Source organism: Cuculus canorus, chromosome 1 (assembly GCF_017976375.1).
Source record: "Cuculus canorus isolate bCucCan1 chromosome 1, bCucCan1.pri, whole genome shotgun sequence".
In the NCBI taxonomy this organism is placed as follows: Eukaryota; Metazoa; Chordata; class Aves; order Cuculiformes; family Cuculidae; genus Cuculus; species Cuculus canorus.
Window position 1 is genome coordinate 103,927,858 of NC_071401.1, and position 20,758 is coordinate 103,948,615.

General features: G+C 39.3%; 1 protein-coding gene across 13 annotated transcripts in view; it reads left to right on the plus strand.

The window, feature by feature from the left end:
• The window catches only part of NRIP1 (nuclear receptor interacting protein 1), a 144,443-nt gene that overhangs the window by 57,093 nt on the left and 66,592 nt on the right, over window positions 1-20,758 (plus strand). For 7 of the 13 annotated variants that reach the window (XM_054067314.1, XM_054067348.1, XM_054067304.1 and 4 more), the window contains 2 exons: window positions 16,557-16,641; window positions 19,829-19,933. The gene's annotated coding sequence lies outside the window, so the exon portion shown is untranslated. Of the gene's footprint in view, window positions 1-9,801; window positions 9,918-10,603; window positions 10,622-16,556; window positions 16,642-19,825; window positions 19,934-20,758 lie in introns of those variants that run through there. The other 6 variants (XM_054067395.1, XM_054067340.1, XM_054067387.1 and 3 more) reach the window with 6 other exon arrangements.

Here is a 20,758-nt window from a genome sequence, read left to right on the forward strand (position 1 = left end):
CAGAAAGGTGTCATCCAGTGTCCATGCAATAGCTTTAAGAAAATGAGTAGGGGCTATGTGACGTTACAGCTCAGCTTTCATTAACTTAACTTGGTAGGATCACCTCTCTGGCAAATATCTCCTAGTAAAAACTCAAAGTTCATGAAAAAACTTGGTAAGGCAAGACCAGTAATAGCTTGAATAGACTTTGTGGTGTATTAATAGCCACCGTGAGAGAACAGCAAGTATGAAACATGCATTAGTCTGCACAATACATTGCCCTGGAAACAGAACTTGCTATACAAGATGAAATTTAGTAATCGGTCTCATCGGCAGATCAACAAGCTGAACATTAAAATAATCTACTCTAGGGAACATAAAAGCATGAATGAGCAATAAGCAAAACACATTTATTTAAACTAATAATAGGAAGCCTTAATCTTTTGACTGCAATACTGAAAGAAGAGCTTGCAATCAAAAACCACATAGGTTTTTAACCAATGAACCTGGGTTGAATTTTAAAGATGGGTTAGAAGTTCAAGTGAGTTTGAGTTGATGGCAAGAGCCAGCCATGAACAGCTTAGTTTTATCTGATTTTAACTGAAGAAAATTGATGTTCATAGAGGTTTTTATAGTCACTAGCTTGTCAATATGGTAATAGCATAGTTTGAAATTGCCGGTTTGGTTGACAAATAGATCTGTGTCTTGTCGGCATAGAAATGAAACCCAGCATTATGCCAATGAACAACCCTGCGCACAGGCAGCTTTGGATTGCTGAGTAAGAACAGGGCCAAAATGGAACCCTACAGAGCACGAGAAATAAATGCTGTAGGAGAAGGACACAAATTACCCTTGAAAATATAATGCAGGTAACTGTTGGATAAATATGATTTAAGCCAATTTAGAACCATGCCAAACAGGAAGATAAAGTCCCTCAGGCATTCAAGAAGAACATTAAGATCTAACGAAATGAGAGTAGCTGGAGAATGAGAACCTGTCTTTAGGAGAAGGTTACATCTCATCGTTATGATGCTGAAAATTTTAAATAGTAAAAACCCCACCGAAAATACAGAATTTGATTCCATGCTTACTGACATCAACAGCAAGTCTTTTATTCACTTGAGTGATGCTTAATTACAGGTATGTGAAGAAAGATAGCAGTTGATGGAGGGATTTTATGATTTGTGTTCTATGTCAACATAAATCTTTTTTCAATATAACAAAGGGGATTTGTGCATCGTGTTGCACCTCTTGATTTCTTTTGAATTCCAGCAACTAAACAATGCTTATTGTTACTATTTTTCATTTAACCCCAGAAGAGACAAGAAAAAGACAATCGCAATAATTGGGTGAAATGTTCTCCAAAATGGATTTTTGTAAATTTTTAAGAATTTGAGAATATGTTCAACAGGTTAGCTTTTCTCTTCTGGTCTACAGATTTTCTTTCTACCAGAAGCATTCTAGCAGGATCAGTAAATGTTGATGAAACTGCTCACAGATATTCCAGCATTTAGTGAAGTGGCAGAGGAAAGAAGGAATGGAAACTTGTAAGTAAGAGAACAGCTCTACAATAGAAGAAAAGGTTGAATGTCCTCCTTTTTTTTTTTTTTTTTTTTGCATGATCTGGACCATGCAGTTTACCCCACAACTTAAGAAAAAAAAAAAAAAAAAAGGCTTTTTTATTTTAATGTGAATATGGGAACTCAGAAAAAGCCAATAAGTCATAGAAAACAGAATTACATATCTTCACGTCTCGATTTACATTGTGTTTTACTCTTAAATCCAACTACAGCTTATTAGTGGAATCGCAATAGATCTCTGATACTGGGAAAAAGAATTTCAGTAATAGAGAGAGTCACAACACAGTAAATTGTTTCTGCCTTTTCTTTTTTTTATATAGAAAGGAAATGAACAAAATATATTTACAATTGAAGGAATAATTCTAGAAAACACATGGAACTATTTCTTTCCTAAAGACAAGAATTCATATCAATTGTTGCTTCATTTATTAGCTTTCTTTAAACATCCATATTAAGCAACATCAGATAGCATGAGTAGAAAATGATAAAATAATAGTGCCTAAAAATACTTTGGTGAGTTGAAAAAATGTTTATGGATTTAATTAATTTATATTGCATTGACCTGGAAAATTTAACTGCTATTAGTTGTTAAATAATTGTGAATAGTGATCACCTCTTTAAGAGTTTAAATTGGCTCTAGACAAACTACAGACACACATTTTTGTTTTTTTCAAATTTTTTCTTTTCCATTTTTTTCAAGTAATCTTTTTTTGTAGATTTCTGTTAGTAGACAATGCTCAGAGCCAGTTAAATATTTTAAAGTTATTAGGGATGTAGAACATAACATACTTTAGAAGACATTTTCACTTTAAAAGAATTCTCAGCCATTGTAATGCAGCAAAATGGATGTTGTTCAAATGAAGACTGTAACACAGATATTATCTGCGCTAAGTAATCAAAACTCAGAGTGAATTTTCCACAGAAAAAGATTTTGTGCTTTTTTTTTTAATTACATATCATACAGGGAGAAAAAAGAGGCACTTATTTCAAAATTAGGATAATATATATTTAGGTACAGATTATAGTATCTGCTGTTTATATATGCAAGTATCCCCACGTTCTTACTCCTTGGTTTTCAAAGCAAGGGCAATCTTGGCCAAGCACTTCTCTTAAAATGTATGCAAAAAGTTGCAAGAGAAATTTCCCAGCTCTATGAGGGGATGTAACTAACGTGAACATAACTGTTGTTTTCTGGTTTATGGTGAGCTGAATCACTCCTCTGACTCTGCCAGCTTTATGTCACGTGTAAAATACTGGTATGATGATCAACAGCATCAGAGCTGGATTTATTATATATCTAACATTTAGCAAAGCTGATATCTCCTAATAAAACCTACATATTTGTTTGTTTATAAAAATATGCAAAGATACATAGTTGCATCAGTTATAGAAGCTCAGCTAATTTGATTCTGATAAACTAATCGCATAAAATACAGTCAAGCAGAAACTTATGTAAGCTTACGTGGCCCAGTGATTTGAGTTCCTTAATTCTTTTGATTCACAATGTAAATGGATTTTCCCATTAGGCACCTGTAGGTAAACAGAACCAGTAATCACTTGTGACTAAATCTGTGACATTAGGTAGGTAAGCATAATTTTTCTTGAGACAATTTAATCCTTAGAAATGGGACCATGTTTTCCAAACAGTCACCGTTTAAGTACCTACCCAAAGAAGCTAGATTTTTTTCCCAGAGTTTCTCGGTTGTTACTTTTCTGAGGGCTTTTATGAGTGATGTAAAGAAATGCTGGGTAGTAGACCATGTTCTTTCTCTTCCTGTTATGTTTTTGTGCATTTGTGAAAACTGTTAAGGGTAGGTTATTCCAAAAGAAAATTTTTTTCTTTTCATTATAAAACAAGAAAAACATAAAGATTTACTTTATACTTTTTTCTTTATACTCATTTTTCTTTTTACTCTTGAATTCCAATAATCTCCCGAGGCCAACCTCTTTCCTCATCTCTCCTTCCAACTCTAAAAATGAAAAAAAAAAGTAGGAAAGAAAACTATCAGCAACTGAGAAGGAAAACCCAAACTAACATTGCAGACAAATGGAAAAGATAAGATGCTACTTTGGCATTTAAAACACTGGTACTGTATTATTTCATCGATAAAATCCATTCTTCTGAGGAATGAGGACTGAGCTGGCTAAAATAAGGTAGCCTGTGCCATATTAGAAATTTGATCTTTACACTCTGGTGTAAGTGAAATCAGATAAAATAAATCTGGACTTGCTAGTTTCCTTTTATTTGTTGTTAAATACAATCAGCTATTGTTTATGATTTTTCTTATAAATAGAGAAAAGGAGTAAAGAAATGAAAATGTGAGTTAAAATTACTCAAGCAAATGTTCCAAGTTAGTGGATGGGTAGAATCATAGCTTAAGTTTATTAAAATAAGCTGTATTTCATATTGCTGGGTTACCATCAAAGATTCTCCTCTTCATAAGCTAGTATGTGAGTAGGTAAATACATTTAATAACAACATAAAAGATATGCCGTTTAGCTTAACACAGCAGTTTCTTTTGCTTGAGTCAGAACACTTAACATCATTTCTACTAAAGAATATTATTACATTTTTAATATGTAATTAAAGTGTTCATATATTGTAAAACATTTACCCGGTACCAGGGTTATTTTGAATGGCAAACGCAGGACACCTTAGCTTCACTTCTTTAGCTGCTTCCTAATGGTCCTTTCCAGAATGTTATTCATTTGCAGTGTGGTACAGGCTGCCAGATAGCTGTATGTATAATTTGTACATACTGTTCATTTTATTTTAGAACATACTGTTTCAACAACATGGCTTGTGTCATCATGAGAACCACAACAAAGTTTTATCCAGATTTCATGAGAGCCAGAAAAATGGGGCTGCAAAACAATATTGGTTTTGAGAGTAACATCTAAATGCAGAGTGTGAGAGAGAGAGCACGATTCTTCACTCCTTATTCAGTGTTATTATGACATAGGGAACATCTTTGTCAAAGAAAAGGGGAAAGTGTGAAATCTGAAAGGAATAGGCATGTTCTGAATGGTTTCAACTACATCTATATAACCTTCTCAAATGTAATCTTTTCATCCTTGTTGAACTACAAGTATTTTCATACTATTGTACCTACTCTGCTGGTACTTTCTCCAGTAAGTTTGGGTATAGTGACTCCAGGCTGGTTATTTTCCAGGCATGCCTTCACACTAACTATCAGGAACGTGACTCATCAGAGTAATGTTCTCAGAAGTATATTTTTCATGTTTGTTTGTGCAAGTGGGATGAAATAGCATAAAATTCACAAGTGCAGGATGTGCTCTTCTGGCTAATAAAACTACCAGCATTCTATTCTGGCCAAACGTTACCACTTAATTTAAAGTAGTTATATGAACCTAGCATGTACTCTGATTATTCCACACACCCTGTTACAGGGGCTGAAAGTAGTGTGTATTTCCTGCCACCAAATATAAGACCCAAAGTGCTAGTTTCTGTCTCTGGTGAAAAAAATGCACCTCCCCATCCCAAAAATGCCCATGGGAAAGTAAACTTCACCCTGGCTCATGCCTGAGAACAGATACGGTGCGCTAGAAGCATGGCCAAAACTCACCAGATGCTGCAAGCATATGATTTCTCCATGAGTGTTTATATGGTACAGCTGTCTTTAAATGCTTTTGTAATTGAAAAGACTTTAGCATCTGGTCCTTTCCTTATTACTCTTAGATCAAATAGTTACAATCTGAAGTCTACTTTTAAATAATGCAGAAAAAAAAAGAACATGAGGCACTAAGAGAAATATATCCCTCTCAGATGACCCGCTTCGAAGTACTTGCAAAAATATAAGTAAACTGTATAATTAAGGATAAAAAGAAGCAGAAAACTCCAGTAGGGAATTACAGGAGTTATGTAAGCATACAAATACCTTTGTCATTTTAAATGTAGGTAGGTAAAGTAACAAGCAGTATGCACTCTTGATATCTTTCAGTTCTATATAAGAGTCTATTACTCTTCCCTTTACATGTTATTGTGTAATTCAACTCCACCTCCAACGGTTGCAGACGTGCTGCTGTCATGAACAAAACAGGATATGTGCTATGGTACAACCTGCAGAAACCCTTGCCCTGGACTAGCTTTTCCTCTGATAGCACCCATACGGTTCCCATTGATTTCAGTTAGTCCTAGATAGTGTTCCTGTAGACAGGAAGAGTTTTCCACCTTACCACTTCAGATTTATGGATGAACACTGTTATGCGATTACCATTTATTTAGACAAACATGCTTTGAATTAAACTATCAAATAAATAAGAATTCTTTTTTTTTTAATTATTTAGTGCACCTACATAAGTTCTGGAATACTAGGTGATTTAACTCTCTGTGACAGCACCTTTGAAATACGGGGTAATCTGACATATTACATGAATTGAACTAGGCTGAGTCAATGATGAAGTTTCATTATTTTTCTATGTAAGGCTGACAAACTATTTTTGAGTAACATTTAGTCTGGAAATTAATTTCTCTAAAGCCAGCTAGCTTCCCAACCACATCTTAAGCCTTTCATAGCATGATTGGATGCCATAAAGCAAGGCCTTAATTATTTTGATTGAAAAAGGTAGTTTCAGAGCTGTTAGGTTTTGAGAGGCTGAGATAGTTTTAAAGGAAAATCAAAATAAGAGCAACTGTAGTTCACCCAAGCTCTTCAAAGCACTTCATGTGATTTAAAAATAGGCTAGCATTAGCTTAAAAATGTTTGGGAATCACGTAATACCATTTTCATGTACTTTTTGAAAATAATATGTGTCTTGTGACCACATGGCACAGACCTATGTGTTTTACTTCAATAAGATAAAGGCAAAGTTTTGTAACTGGAACTGTAGTTTTGTTAATAATTTTTTAAATGCATTATTGTAGTCATTAAAATAATCAAAGGAGTACGTGAATGATTTATTTAACTATTTTTGAAGCGGTCACACAGATGAATTTTGTACTTCAAGAATGTCAGAATTACAATTAGATTTTGATAGAATTCCTCCTGGGTCAAAAACATACCTTTCTGTCCTAAGATTTCTGGATGGCAATTGGGAGGAGAGAGAGAGAGAGAGAGAGATAGCGTACAATTTAAAGAAGTGTTTTGCTGATATTACCAAAGTATGGCACCAACAACTCTGTACTAAGTGCTTGCAGTTCTGGGAATGAATTCTAACATAACCTGTACAAATGTGTTTTTCAAGACCAATCAAAGAGTAGTTTATGTTCTCCTGTCATAACTGGGCTTGCATTTACAGACTTCTTCTAGAGAATACTTCCCCTTGAAGAAAAAAATTGAAAAAATGTCCCTGTTTGCAATGTCTGTAATAATGTAAAGCTACAGACACCACCCACAGATGGCACATAGGTAGGTTCATTGGTAGATGCACATCTGTTAGGCTTGGAGAATGACTGTGCATTTAAGTTTCGTTGAAGACTGCACAGGAAGAACAATCAAATACACATCATTACTTGTGTACTTCTGAGAGACTGATTTCACTGTGTGCTAGAATTTTTCCTTTACTTGCACAGAGAATTTATTCTGTATATTGTTAGAATTCTCATAGCTAAGATAAATATGAGCAAGTGGCACAATCCAATGTGATGAATATTAAGTGTTGGAAATAACCAGCTAAATCCATACGTTATATTATTTAATATAGTCTCAGTTGATTGGTGTCGAAACTTGTGTCCTCAGCCAACTATACGTAACCTAACGGCAATCATTTTAACAGATATGCCACATACACATTTTTTCTGTTGCTTGTCCAACATTCCTCATTTAGTAGGTCTCTCGTCTACGCAATATGTTCCCTAAGGTTAAGAATGAAAGAGGTCTCTACTACAGACATTCTTGATTGAAATAGCAGCTAAATTGCTGCAGTAATGAGAAAACTTCCTTTTCCCTAGATAATTCGGCTGCTTAGCATTGAAATATTTTTGAGATAAAGATTTTTCCTGAAATAAAAAACTAAAGATTTCTTTACAATCAGAATTTGCTAATGAGCCTGCTGTGGAAATGAAGAGCAAAACTTACTGTTTAAATGGAAGCACAATCAGGCTATGCTCTCAAAAAAAAAAAAAAAAAAAAGACTTGCATAGACACTGTGACATGTGGTAGCTTTAGAAAACGCTGCTGTGTTTCTGGAAGAAAGTGGTTAAAAACACATGATGATGAAGTTAACCTAAATCTTTGATTGGCTTAAAGAAATAGGTCAAGTAATACATTACTAGCTCTGCTGTAAGCCTATACACAATCCGTACATTCCAAAGTGAAAGAGGTTTTGCTGAACATTCCCACATCTCCTTTCATTTGTGGTATCTCTAGGTTAAAATATTTGGCTTTTCACAGGTGTGACTCCCTTTTGCTTTTTTTTAACTTGAAATTCGTATGTTCTTTAATGATATTAATGTTTTGTGAGAAGTTGCTGGAGTACACCATTTGTAATTATTTTATCTGAGTTTTAAAACCAAAATGTGGGCATATGTTAATGCAGATATTACCACACAAGTTATAAGCGACTTGTAAACAAATGTGTTTCTCTTTTCTCAGTCTTTAACTTGTAAAATAAGTAAAAGTACCATGAAGTGTTCCATAACGCATTTGTCAAACAACATGCAAAGCATCCGGATAGCTGTGAAACGCGGGCACACAGAAGGATGTGATGAAGGTCACACACACAGTTTGTAGCTTAGCCTACACAGCCCAGTTCAGCGTGTACCTCTAGATATTCTCTTCTTTGATGGGCACGAAGCCTCAAGAACATCCTGGGCTGTAACGCAGCTGCTGGAGGGCTGAGCGGATGCCCCCTGCCAAATGGAGGGCTGACCCTTCCCGGAGGCTCTGCCCAAACCTGGTTTCCTCCTAAATTGTAGTTGACGGGTTTTGCCCCCAATTCCCGAAATGCATCCACGGGAACAGCAGTTTGGGAGCCGGGAGGGGTGGCCGTGTGTCCTCTCCCCCATCCCTCCCCGTCCCCCCCGCTTTCCCCATCCCGCGGCACAGGGACCGCGGGGCGCCCTGGCTCGAGCCGGGAGGGATGCGATGCTCCCATTCCCACCCCCATTCCCGTTCCCGGGGCGGTGGCCACCCCTGCGCTATAGAGGCCGAGAGATGAGGAGCCGTGAGGGGGAGCCGCTGCCCTCCCCGAGCGGCGGGAGCACCTCGGCTCTGGGCTCCAAACACTCCCTCCCCAAACTTTCTAGCGCGTGGTTTTCGGAGAAAAGGCTGAATATACAAGTTCTAAACCGACAAGAAATAGTAACCCCTGGAAGCACCCACTGCCCTCCCCCCGCCGTTGTTCAGTTTGGGGCCCCTCACTACAAGAAAGACATTGAGGTCATGGAGTGTGTCCAGGGAAGAGCAAGAAGCTGGTGGTGGGCTGGAGAACAAATCTTAGGAGGAGCAGCTTTAGGGAACTGGGGTTGTTTATCCTTGGGAAGAGGAGGCTGAGAGGAGACCTCCTCACAGTCTACAACCATCTGAAAGGAGGTTGTAGCAAGGTGGGTGTTGGTCTCTTCTCCCAAGTGACAGGTGATAGGAAGAGAGGGAATGGCCTTAAGTTGCGCCAGGGAAGGTTTAAATTGGCTATTGGGAAGAAATTCTCCACCAAAAGGGTTCTCAGGCAGTGGCACAGGCTGCCCAGGGAGATGATGGAGTCACCATCCTCGGAGGTGTTTAAAATAAATTTTTAGATGAAGTGCTTCTCGGGGACAATTCCTGTTCTTCCCCCTCCAATTCCTCATTCCTTCCCCTGATCTAGTGGGAGGTGTCCCTGCCCATGGCAGGGGGATTGGAACTGGATCATCATTAAGGTCCCTTCCAACCCAAACTATTCTATGATTGTCTGTTTATATGATTGTATGGTTATATGATTGTAGAATTGTATGATACTATGATTGATTCTCCGATTCTCTGATTCTCTGACATGGTTTAGTAGTGGACACCACGGTTGGGTTGGATGATCTCAAAGGTCTTTCCCAACGTAGCGATTCTACGATTCATCTGAGCTATCCGAAGGGAAAAAAAAAGAAAAGGAAAAAAAAAGAAAAGGAAAAAAAAAAAGAGAAAGGTGTTCTTTTTAAGCCACCTCCGATTTCTTTAAAGACGGGTCCTCCGGCACTATCGCTCCCAAGTTTGTTTCTCCTCCGCTCTACTAATTAGCGAGGGCTCCTTCCCGTGGCTCGGGGTTAGAAAAGGGTTAAGGCGCGGGGCTGTGTCGGCGCGGGGAGGGGCCGGGCTGCGCCGCGGCGGGCAGGATCGCGGCTGCGGGTTAGGGCTTTCAAAGTCAGCCTCGCAGGCATTGCAGCAGAGCCCCGAGGAGGGGAGAGCAGTGCGCCGGAGCTCCGCTCGCCCTGTACGTGCGTGGGGGGGGGGGCGGGGAGCACGGATGGACAGACAGACAGACAGACAGGCAGTGTGTGTGTGTGTGTTGGCGGGGGGGGGGGGGTTGTGCAGCGCGCCCTGCCCTGCCCTGCCCTGCCGCCGGGGTAGCTCGGGGTGCGGGAGCCCTCGCCGTGCCGGGGGATGCGGGGGAGGGCGCTGCGGGGTCAGTGCGGCGCCGGCAGCCCGGGGAAATGGCCGAGCGGGGCGGGGAGGCGAACAATGCCGTGGGAGGCGGGGGCACGGCAGCCCCGGCGGCATCCAAGCCACCCCCTCCGCGGAAAGTTTGCCCGGGCAGGGTGGGCTCGAGGGAGCCGGAGGGGAGGAAAAGTTACTAGTGGTTAGCCGAGAGCCACGCGAGCGCGTCGCGGAGCCTTTCGGAGGGGCAGCGCCCCCCGATCCTGCTCGCGGGAAGGGTTATTTAGAGCAGCCCCCGAGCGCCTCCCGAGCGCTGCGGGAGAGGCCGGGCTCCCCCTCTCTCCTTTTAGCTCCTTTCCTCCCTTCTCTGCTCCTTCCCTTTCCTCTTCCCTTCTCCTCTCCTCCCGTCCCCCCACTCCCCCTCTGCCGGGGATGCCCGGCACTCCGCCTCCGCTCGCCGAGCGCCCCGCTTCCCCCAAAGATGCCTTCTCATCGCTTCGGGCCCCTTAGGGACGTCGCTGTTTCCTTTCTAGACTAAAGGTTACTTTTCCAGACGTGTTTTTGTGTCCCTGAAGCCCTTTAAAGGTGGTGGTTTGTTGTTTTGGGGGGGTCTTTTTTTTCTCTTTTTTTTTTTTTCCCTTGTTTTTTTTTTTTTTTGCTTTCGTTTACCCCCCTTTTTTTTTTTTTTTTTGCAACGGAACGTGTTATTTGAGGCTGTTCTTAAGTGTCACTTGGCAATTAAGTTGGAAGGTGGGGAAACCTAAGGAAACGTAGTGTCGGGGCGCAGGCAAAATAAGGGACAGCTTTGTAACACGCCAGCAGCCTTGTCTCTGTGCTGCACCTCTCCTTTTCCTCTCCTGTACAGTGGATTCTGTTGGTTTCTTTTCTTTTTCAATTGAAAGAAGAATTAGGCTAAAATACTTGACACGTGTTGAGGATGTTGGGGGGGAAAAATACGGTGGGATTTCTGGCTTTGGGATTGTATTGTTAGGAAAGCTGAAGTGGAAGTTGTCCTCTTCTGCCTCATCTCTCTGGAATCCGGGGACTGTATTATTCCTTGTCTTATTTTGAGGGGACCTGGCTGCGGTGCCTGACAGCTCACAGGCTGATTAGAATTTAACTGAGTCATGGCACTATAAATGTTCAGAGATACTGTAAACCCTTTTTTTAACAAAGAGTGAGAATCCAGTCTGCCAAGACCCACGGGAAGGAAACAGTCACTTGTGGAAAGGAGGTGGTGTATCCCTGATCCGGCGGTAGGAAACATTTTTGTTTAGTATTCAAATGAGATTTACTGTTTCTGGGGCTGACTGAACTAGTGACTATCACTAGTAAGTGACAGATGAAGGTACCATATGATAAAAGCTTTGTGAGCTAAGGGTATTTCATGGTTAAAATCTGATTTAATGGCATTGGAGTAATCGTTGATATATAAGCAGCAAGAACTGGCATCTTGGAGAGCTAAAGTTCTCCTCCAGAATGGTGTCCAGGCAGATTTGGGGCTTCTGCTGTCTAGGGCAGTTGTCCTCGCAAACTTGTGGTGGAGAAGCCTGACTTGTTATTTTATCATCAGTCTCTTGAGATAGCATTGACGTTGGCTCCGAAGTAAGAGAGCGAGTTCGTCATGAGTGAATGCCTACTTAGGGGTGTATGTTTTTTGGGATGGGAGAGGGTAACAAGTAGTGACTGGGTGCTTTAGGCCGGGGTGAAAGCTGACCTGTTAGGCGGGCCTGCAGTTCTGAGTTATCTAATGAGCAAGAGCTGTCAGTGGTTTTCAGGTTTTTGTAGGCCTTGCATGCTCAGAATACAAGATGGTGTCAAATGCCAAACTGTAATGGATGGATTTCTTTCTTGTTTTTTTTTTTTTTTATTCCTCTATTAGACTTGGGGTAGATAATCGCCAGATGAAAACGTGCACTTTCTCCCTGCGCTTGGTTCTTTTTTGAAAGTGAAAGATGTGCCACTCAAAACAAAGAGGAAAATAAAATAACCAAAATTTACTTCCATCATAAAAAATACGTTGATAAGTAAAAGTGAACTAATGTTGTTGTATTGTAAACTCAAATGGGTGATTTATTTGCTGGCCGTATCACTTACAGCATTTGATAGCTGTGTTTAGGATGGATCTGTTCTGTAGAAGGCATAAAGGAAAACTTTGATTTTTTTTTTTTTTTCTTTTTAAATGATTCAGTAAAGGTTATTCAACTCGAACATGAATTAACTTTAGGGTGATCATATTTGCCTGTAGGTTTCGCTTAATGTAAGATTACTTTAAAAGAATTGACAAAGGCTGGCTTGCTTGCTTGCTTGAAGCTTATTTTTTCTTTTCAGAGCTTACTTTATTTTCCTGGCTTTGAACGTTGGCAAAAGGTTTCTGTAATACCAGCTGTATTATTGTTAGCAGTGAGAGCCCTGTTAATTTTACCAGTGACAGTGCAGGGCATTACTATATTAAAAGCTAAACTCTGTTTTGGGTTGTGCCGAGCACATGTGTAAACTTGCCCAAGGCAAAGCCAGGGAGTTGCATTTCCCACAGTCAGCTGTCTTGCTCAAGGGTTGCGTTTGACACCTCCTCGCAAGGCCATCAGAGGAGACACCAGGACTATACTATTTTTTTAATTTTAGAATAGCTCTTCAGAACTTGCCTGAAGTCCAAATACAAATGGCTTGTGTTTTTTTTTTTTTTTCCTGTGCGTGAAGATATGGGGAGCAGAGGGAGTACAGAAGGGAGACTGGAGAGAGTATGGGGTTTCTAGCTGGTGTGGGGGCGTGAGCCGCTTTGTGCATGGGCATGCCGGGCAGTGGGCTGGATCATGAGCAATAGGTGGGTTAAACAGGATAACTATCCTGTGAATTAGAAAAGGATGAATACTCTGTTGGGACCAGAAGTGTAGGTTTTGAGGTATAAATCATTAGTGCTCAGCAGGGGTTTAATGACAGGCAAGTGGAAAGATTACGTAGGTAGGGAATGAAACCTCAACAGGAGGAAAAAGTGTGAAAGAATATGCACAAATATACCAAAAAGATAAAACCCGTGAACTTGTACGACTGTTTAGACAGACTGTTGCTAAAGACAAAAAGGTTAATAGTAACAGCATTTGTGGTTTGCTCTTTCTTCCTGTCAACAAGCCAAAGCGATAACAACAGTAACTATCTGAACTGTGCTGGCCTGCCTATGGTAAATATGAGGAACGTATTTAAAAGGCTTGTGGCATTGTTTTTGTGTGCTCTGGTCTTAGGGTTTTGCTATTTGCATTAGAAAATATCGACTTTAGAAAGTGAGGTGCTGTGGTTGGCAGACAGTACTTTGGGTGGACATCTGTGATCACGTAACTTCCTTACGTTCTCTGATGGGAAGATCTGCCTCAGGAAAAGAAGGCAGAGGGATTCTTTTGGCAAAAATGAATGCCTGCACTTCAGTGTTTCTGGATTATTGATTTCAAATACTTAATATTATCAGAACTATTTAGTACTTGAAAGAATTAGTTTGGCTATTTGTTTGGCTGTCTGTTGCAGGTCACTTGTCTTGATGGCTGAAGAAGGAGAATAGGAACTAAGACTCATGTAAATAAATATTCATGTGTGGAAAGAGGAAGAAGCAGTTGCTAGCTGTCTTAGTTTAGGTCAAACCCTCCTGGCATAGTCTTCTCATATGTAAATTGTTACTGGAGCTTATTGCTCCTGTTTAATTGCCTGTCTTGAGAGAAACTCTGTTTTCATGCCACTTATTCCATTGTGTTCAGCAGAGGAAGACCAGTTTTGCTTATAGACAAAATCAGATTAAAAGCAGAAGCTACAGATCTTCTGTTAGTCACCAGTTTCTAAGAGATGGAGTTAAGTGTAGAAAAACAGTTCAGTGTTGGGGAAGACATCTGGAGGGCTGCCCTTTCTTCTCTCGAGAAAGAAAGTTGCGAGGGAGTTATCATGAGGAATCAGGTGCTGGATATAAAAATTTGAAAACAAGGGATTTTTTTTTTAGTTTGCCCCCCAAAAATGCTTAATTAGACACAGTTCATCACAGAAATTTAGTGTGTCTTGCTTGCTGAAAACCGGTGTTTTTTTGTTCTCTTTGGTGCTAGGCTGATACTGCTGCTCTGATACTCATTTTTTTCCCACAGCAAACTCTTTAAGACTTGTGGCTATGGGCTTTCTACTTCTTCTGTGTGCCCTGGCCCACTATGAAAATGGAATGGGAAAGGAAATTGGAAAGGCTTTTTCGGTGATGTAGAAAGCAGCAGGGCTTTACTCAGAGATAGAAAAAATGATCATTCTTGCCTTGAGACATTATCCATTTGGCAACAGTCTGTAATACAAACCAAATCAACATTCAAAAAACACTGTTAGGTGTGCAAAGTGAGGGATCCAGATGTGAGGTTTTTGGGAATAAAGTATTATTCTAGGAAAGTCGTTTGGTTGGTCGGGTGCTTTTTCCCCTCATTTTTAAAACATCATTAAAGCAATATAGAATTTTCCCCCAAAATAATAAAGTATTTTGTTCTGCTTTCTCTGAACTCTTATAAACCTTTTGTAGTTGCTTAGAACAATGCAGAAAAGACTGTTTAATATTGACCTAAAGGAAATCATGTCTATACTTTGAACCCTGATGGGAATACAGCATGAGGTGTTTGTTGGTTTTGGTTTGGGATTTCTTGCCCCCTCCTACTAGATAGAAATCTGTCTTCTTTTGGAAGTGGGAATACTTAAATAAAACTACATTTCAGTTTTCACTACATTTGCAGTGGTAGAAGACATTTAGTCTACATCTATAGTATAGAATAGAAATATTGGAATTGACTATTTTTCTCTGATTCAGGTGTCTTGAAAAGGGGACTGTATCTTTTTTTTAAAAGTGCCACCCTTTTCTCCTGTAAGGGGCCTCTTGTCCCATGTTTCCTTTCATTGCAAAAGAGTCCACTTTCAGTTTATTTGTCCAACATGGGGTTGGGAAGGCTTTGAACTATGTTTATTACCACCTTTGTCACTGTACCTATCACTTCTCTGTTTATTTTGACTTCAGTGGTAGCTTTATCTCCTCCTGCCCTCAGCTGAATCCAAATGTTGAGGATTGCTGCTGTTCCATGGTGCAAATTGGCTTTTTATTTTGTGATGTATATATGGGGGGGAGGATTTAAAATGGTGTTTGCCTGTACTATTTCAGGGTATTTACTTATTTTTTGGCTTAATGGGATTTATTGCTTTTGTTGGGTCTTGATGCTGGCCGTAGTCCAGCATGCTTCCGTTAGCTTTCATTTACCTGAAAGCTTTGACGAGATCTTTTTTGGATGATGACCCATATCTCAACATCTGTATCTCTTTTTCTCAGCTAGCACATTGTAGTGGTCAGTTAGATGTTTTCTCTAAATTGACTTTAGCCCAAGTGGTTTTGCAGAGGGGTAAATGCTGAGAGCCACCTCCAATCCGTGTGCTTCCCATTTTGCCCCTCTCCATCCTCTGCACACATGGTCACCTGTGGGGTCCTCAGTGCTGGAGATTATATGTTTAAAAAGGTTTTGTATGTAGTTTTTGTGAGACCAGAAGCTAAAGGTGGGGCAAAGAGGAGGGGAATTCTCGCTCTGCCAAGCAAGAGGAGGGGAAGGTTTGGCCAAACAGGGAGAGTCTATTTTTTTTTTGCAATTTTATTGTAGTTAAATTTGACTCTGTGCATAATAAACTTGCTGCTTGTGTGGTAACTTGATGACAGAAGATTTAACATAACCTTTAATAATGAGGCTTGTTGCAAGAATGAGGCTGAAATAGTGCGAATAATAATGATCTGGGCTAGCTGTAAGTTTGCATCCTTTGAGAGAAGTTTGCTTAGGAATAATAGAGAAGTGCTAGGAAGAATTTTTAAGGTAGTGTTTTGATGGGTAATATGTTCTGGCTATACTATTTACTTCTTAAATATCTCAAAAGCCAATGTTAGCTTCCCTACTGGTTTATTTTTTTGTAAGTAATTTTATGATGTTCAGCATTTCAATCACTAGTTGTGCTTCATTTTTGCCTTTTCCTTGTTTATGTATATATATTTCAATTAATAGGGGCTCTTTAAAAAACATGATTGTGATGTCCATAGCTGCAGGTTTGAAGTGTTAAGCAGTAATTGCTCCACGGGAAGGAGGACTTTCATGTCACAGCTGTTTTTTGAATGAAAGGAAGAAAGAGAACCTTGACTTTTGACTCTGAATTGGATGTGGATTTTGTTCTTGCAGAAATACTGTCCAGTTAGTCAGTACGAGTCTGGACAACTTGAGTTGTTTGTACTTGTTTAACTGATGGTTCTGTGTGAAAGATTTTGGTTTCTGAAGTTTAGAGCTACATTTTCCTTCTGAAATAGACATGTTATTTGCAGTTCTTGCTATCTAAGATAAAGCATGACTTTCTGTTACACCAACAGTAAGAAAGTAGAGAGGGGTAAAATGGATAGGAAAAATTCATACGTGGATTTCCATAGGGTGATTTCTGCTGTTCTTTTCAGATCAAGCATGGAATTGTTGAGGAAGAAAATTAATGCATCCTTGGACTCCTGAAGGAAGAGCTTTCCTGATGGGACCACTTTCAAGGTAAATAATTTGTTGGGTTTATTTACCTTGTCTCTTTGGTTTGGGGTTTCTTCCTTGTCTTGCCAAATCTGTCATACAACTGTCTGTCATGTAGAAATCTTGTAGGATTATAATATGTTTTAAAGTGATAAATTTTCAAGTTAATCCCTCTCTTTTAATGTAAGACTTCAGTGTGTGCTGATTAAAAAGAAATAAGCATTTTAGTAGCCTTTGAACTTTTTGTGTGGAAATTGCTGGTAAGTGCTGAAGATTTAGCCTGCTTGTTTGGGAGGGAGCTGCTAAACAGAGAAGAACCTGATTTACATGTAATTTCAGAATGAAAGAGAAGATTAAGTAAAATGTACTGTGTTACAATCTCTTATTTTTTTAAATAAAACAGATCCAAATTGAGCTTCCGTGGCAAGGGACCGTAACAGTAAAATCGTTATTAGATATTATGTTACAATGGCTTGTAGACATTTAGCACCACTGTCATTTTGTTTGGATCTGTTCCCATGGTTCCCATTTCCTAAATCCTATTTTTCTTTGATACTGGGGAATAATTCCCCAAGTGTTGTCCAGTGATTGCTTATGTATATGCACTTTGGTTTGTGAGTGATTTTATTCACTTGAGTAGCCCCACTGTACTCAGTGGGCCTACATGCATGCCTAAGAGCTTGAGAATGTTGATGAGCATAAAGAATACAATTTGGGCATGTAATGGTTGACAAGCAGTTGTTGTTTTGTTTCTGGTCTCTTAGGACTCATTTGCATTGCCTCCAGTGACAACTTTTGTGAGCATTAGTAGGGAAGGTCTAGAAGCTGAAGGCAGTCATACCAAATCCCCAGTCTGTAAAACTTCTCACTTTTCCATTGTAATGACACAGACTGCAGATGGAACAATATATTTTTCTTTTTTATTCAGTAAATCCATGTGTTGCTTGACTTCATTTGAATATAGCATTGGTCTGTGTATTGCAGTTTGAACATCTCCAACACAATAGAATATTTCAAAACGAAGTAATTAGAAAATATCTGTGCATTTTTGTATTGGGGAGATCTGGATTTATCCAGATCAGTGTCTTGGAAATAAAGGGACGTAAAGATGGGAGGTGCTTTCTGTTTGACTCAAAAAAGAAGCCTAGCATTGCAGTAGGACTTTTTAGTTGTCTGAGTAATTGTGTTTACAGGAAAGTTAATTGTGTTGCTTGCTGTAAAGTAAGAGGTACTTTGGAATTAAAATGTAAGTTGTAAATACCTAATTAGTTATTTGAGAGTTATCAGTAGCAGATAGTCACCTATACAGCCTTAATAGAACTTAGTGTGGCTTTTGTGTCAACAAGCTTTGTGAAATGTTCTGCTTCTTTAAAAACAGTTAAATTCAAAGCTCTGTCTCTAAATTGTCAACGGTGTTTAAAAGCTGTTCTATTTAGTCAAGGTTACAAAACGGCAAGCTGTAAGGGTCTTGCACCAAGTATTCAGGTTGTCAGTAAGGTAGTTAAGCTAAAGATTTGAGAAGCTATATTTGTCAGTGTATGCGTGTCTGGTAATACTGACACAATTTGCATTTTTTTCCACTTCTAACCAGTATTACAAAACAGTTATAGCCTATGACTTTATTTTTGTTTGTTTGTTTGTTTGTGGGGGAAGAATGGTGAGGTACAGGACATGGGACAGTTCGTTGCAAATGCTAATTGTGGGATATCTGTTGCGGTATGCAAGCTTGCATTGCGTACAATTGTAAATAGCTTTCATGTGGCACGCAGTCCAGTTTGTCTTGATCAGAGATTGGTTTTGTCACTGGAATTGGATTTCTTGTTATAATTCAGAGTTCTGGACCATTAGGAAGATATTTCTCCAGGAGAGTACTGCTTTGGAAACATTAATTGTTGATATCGTTGGTACTGTGTAACCCTTATGAAATAAGAGTTACAAAAGGGGAAGGCAGTCATGCTGTCTAAAGTTGAGCTTGCATCAAAGAAAAGTCTGCAGCAGTGAGTTAAATTCATAAATTACGCCCTCACTTTAAGTTTCTGCGAGTCTGAGAAACTTCAAAAGATGCAACTCATGAAAAGATATAGATGAGAATTAAACACTAATATTAATTCTAACTATGTTGTCAAAAGAATAAGGAGGTATGACTCAGCCTGAGCAGGGTTGGTAGAGGCAGCCTTTAATTGAGGAGGAATTGGTCACTGTAAACCAATTAAGTCTTATTTTTAATGATGGGTTTCACACAGCAGCAAATGAGTGTAGCATGATCCTGGCTGATAGTATGTGCTTTTCTTGCTGGATACAAACCCAAAGCCTGAGGATACGAAGTTGCAAATGAAAGTTTCACTTTTTTTCCCTTTCTTCTCTGAAAAGTAATAGGTAGGCTATGCAAGTGAAAGAAATTCCACTTTTTTGCAGTGAAAGTCTTTATCGTTTGGGTATGTTTTGTATTTAGGAATTAACATGGTGCTTCCATCTTTGTAAACCTAGGGAATGGGGTAAAGGGATTGGTAACTTGCAGGGTAGAGAAATGTCCCTTGTTCTTTCTGTAGCTTGGCATTTAATATTTTACAGCAAACTTTTAAGTTTAACATATTTGAACTTGTACTAGATAGGGTTAATAGGCTAGAACAAAAGGTCAAAGCATAAGGCATTAGGCTTAATTAAGGGAGAGCAGGAGTGGCAGGAGTATGTGACAGTTAAATGGGTTTCCCACAGACTAATGTCTGTTACAGTGCAACCATGCCTCAACTTAAGCGGGTTATTTTGTGCAAAGGGCAGCAGTGATTAGCAGTTTGACGTGTCAGACATTTCTGGCCAGTCCCATCTGTTTTAGAGGTTAAAAAAGCACACCTTTATGAGCTGATAGATTGATTTGTGTGCCCGTCTGGTAAAGATTAGAAGTCCAAGGCCGGAGCTGTAAATGCCAGTCATAGAATATTGTACCTTCTTAGTCGCTCTTTGTTTGAACTGACAACTGTGTTGTAATGGTAGGCTAACCGCTATAAAAGTGACCATGCAATATGAAGAACGTGGCAGGGCTCCTGTGGCAAGCATTTTGAATCAGCAAGGTGTCGGGGGAACACTTCTTCCTTTGTCAGGTTTATTTTCAATGTCAGCCTGTAGTCTCTGGTCATTTTGCAGTGCTTTGCTTGGAAGGGGGATCTAGCTTAATGTGCCCCTACATAGGGCTCATAACTTTTCTTTTTAGCAGTTCCTCTTAATGTGCTTGCCCAGAGGTGCCTGCCTCAGTACCAGCAGTTCTCCAGTTCTGAGCACAGTTGGCTAGAAGAGAATTTTAGTACTTAATGAAGTTAAGGTAAATACTGAAACCTTTTATGCTCTCTGTATCCTGCCCGTTCCATTGCTTAACCGGGATAAGTGCGTGTTTTGTTGGTTTGGTTTTTTTTTTTTCCTCTGTAGCGCTCTGGATAGTTTTTCCGATTGCATCATAAAGTTGCTTTGTAAACCTAAAATAAGACAGGTAGCAAAGTAAATCTTGACTTTTGTCATCTTTATGACTTTGTAAAGTCAAAGTTGCATTACTATTAATATAAAACTATTAATAAATCGTTGATGCAATAAAACTGTTTTTGATAATGTTCAGGTTCATACATAGTTGAAGGTGATTATCCTATTTTAGAACCAAGCAGAGGTCAGACTGTATTGTAAGATAACTGACTGTGGCCCAAATGATAGGTGGTAGCTTCAAGACCAGCGACAGTCTTCCTCACTTTAAATAAATACACTATTTTGCCTTAAGTTGTTAAGTATAACTATTTTGTGGTAACTTTCTGATTAACTTATTTTGTATTTTGTGAAAAGCGGTGAGAGATACGTGTTCTCTTTAAAAAAGACAGCTTTAAGCATTACTTTTAAAAAGACATTGTTTAGGTTTTCACTGTTTCCTCTTTCCTGTCCATTCAAGCAATGCCACTTGTAGCTAAATAGAATTGAGAAATAGAACTGCATGAAATTAACATTTGGCACCTTGCATTTAATGTTCCTGCATTAACTTAAAAATCACTCATCTGTCTAAAATTTCTTGGTTTTTTCCTACCAAATAAGATGTTCTTTCCCTTGCTCCTTTAAAAAATAAAACCTAAAGTTAAGATATTTAAGATAGTAATGACTCAGTAGTCAT